Source organism: Haplochromis burtoni, unplaced genomic scaffold, assembly GCF_018398535.1.
Source record: "Haplochromis burtoni strain Fernald_Lab_line unplaced genomic scaffold, NCSU_Asbu1 Contig_1072, whole genome shotgun sequence".
NCBI lineage: Eukaryota > Metazoa > Chordata > Actinopteri > Cichliformes > Cichlidae > Haplochromis > Haplochromis burtoni.
The window spans coordinates 16,609-18,645 of NW_024583433.1; positions in this window are offsets into that span (position 1 = coordinate 16,609).

The window sequence follows — 2,037 nt, forward strand, 5'->3', positions numbered from 1 at the left end:
TGCTGTGATGTTCTGTTTATGAAATGCTGTTAGTTTGATGTCTGATGTAGCGGGAGTCAAACCTTCCATACAGTTCAGCTTTTGTCTCTTCAATCCAAAGAAAAGTTTTCCACAAGGATCATCCAGATGTTTGTGGCAGATGTGAGATGAGTGTTTGTGTTGTTTTTGCTGAGCAGTGGTGTTCTCCTTTTCTCCACTTAAAGATAAATACTAATTTCAATATTGGCTTTTTAGCAGAATTTCTGGGTCAACCTCATTTCACTATAATTTCCCAGTCAACCAGATCACAGACTTCAATTGTGGACAGATGGGATGTAATAGAACAGTCTAACTGATAATATCTTAAAGTTCACAGTCAATTATAAATCCATTACTTTTCAATGTCTTTGATGCCACCTGGTGAACTCTAAGTATTCTATTCAATTCAATTTTATTTATACAGCACCAAATCACAGCAACAGTCGCCTTAAGGCCCTTTATATCGTACAGTAGATCGTACAATAATAGATACAGTACGGATTTCGACGGAACAGATCAACAGCAATAGCGTTAATGAATACTATTGAAGACATTTCATCAGCAACACATAATAATAAATATACTATAGGGATATTCATTGATTTAAAAAAAGCTTTTGACACACTGCAACACTCCATCTTAATTTCCAAGTTAAGTACTTATGGTGTGAGAGGAATAGTGTTGAAGTGGTTAAGCAGCTATTTAGATAATAGGTTTCAGTATGTGCAGTGTTTAGGCAATTCATCGGAAAGAATGAAAATAGAATGTGGGGTCCCTCAAGGTTATGTTTTAGGACCAAAACGTTTTAATTTATATATAAACAACACTTGTGTTGTGTGAAAAATGTTACATTTCATTTTGTTTGCAGGCGATACAAGTCTTTATTGTTCTGGAGAAAACTTGAAAGAATTGGTAAAATTATGGTTATTGAAATGAATGAGTTAACTTAAATTAAAAAAAATAATTGAATTAAAAAATGGTTTTAAGTAAATGAGTTATCGCTGAATTTGGAAAAAACAAAGTTTATGATATTCAGAAACCGTCTAAAGGAGGAAGAGATAGTATCATCTATAGAGGGAGAATTAATTGAAAGAGTGACACAATTCCATTTTCTGGGTGTAATAGTGGATGACAAGTTAACATGGAAATCTCATTTTGAACATGTTGGAAAAAAAATGGCTAAAAGTATTTATATCCTGGGTAATGTTAGATATAAATTATATTACAAGGCAATGCAAATATTATATTTTTCATTATTTCTACCTCACCTGAGTTATGGTGTTGAAGTATGGGGGAATACATATGTGACTAATATGAAACCATTATACTTATTACAGCTCCTTTTCATGCTTGGAAACAGTGTAACTTCAATTAAAAGGAAGGTTGTGTGTAGGAAGTGAATTGCTGATGTACCATGTGTGAAACAAATATATATATATTTATATATATAAAATTCCCCACTCGCCCCTGTGGGCGGTCAATCCTTCAAGCTCGGGTCCTCTACCAGAGGCCTGGGAGCTTGAGAGTCCTGCGCAGTATCTTAGCTGTTCCCAGGACTGCGCTCTTCTGGACAGAGATCTCCGATGTTGTTCCCGGGATCTGCTAGAGCCACTCGCCTAGCTTGGGAGTCACCGCAGCTAGTGCTCCGATTACCACGTGGACCACGGTTACCTTCACCTTCCACATCTTCTCGAGCTCTTCTCTGAGCCCTTGGTATTTCTCCAGCTTCTCATGTTCCTTCTTCCTGATGTTGCTGTCATTCAGAACTGCTACATAGATCACTACAGCTGTCTTCTCATGTTTGTCTACCACCACTATGGTTAGCCAACACCATTTTGTCCGTCTGTATCTGGAAGTCCCACAGGATCTTAGCTCGGTCATTCTCCACCACCCTTGGGGGCATCTCCCATTTTGACCTCGGGACTTCCAGGTTATACTCGGCACAGATGTTCCTGTACACTATGCCGGCCACTTGGTTATGGCGTTCCATGTATGCCTTGCCTGCTAGCATCTTGCACC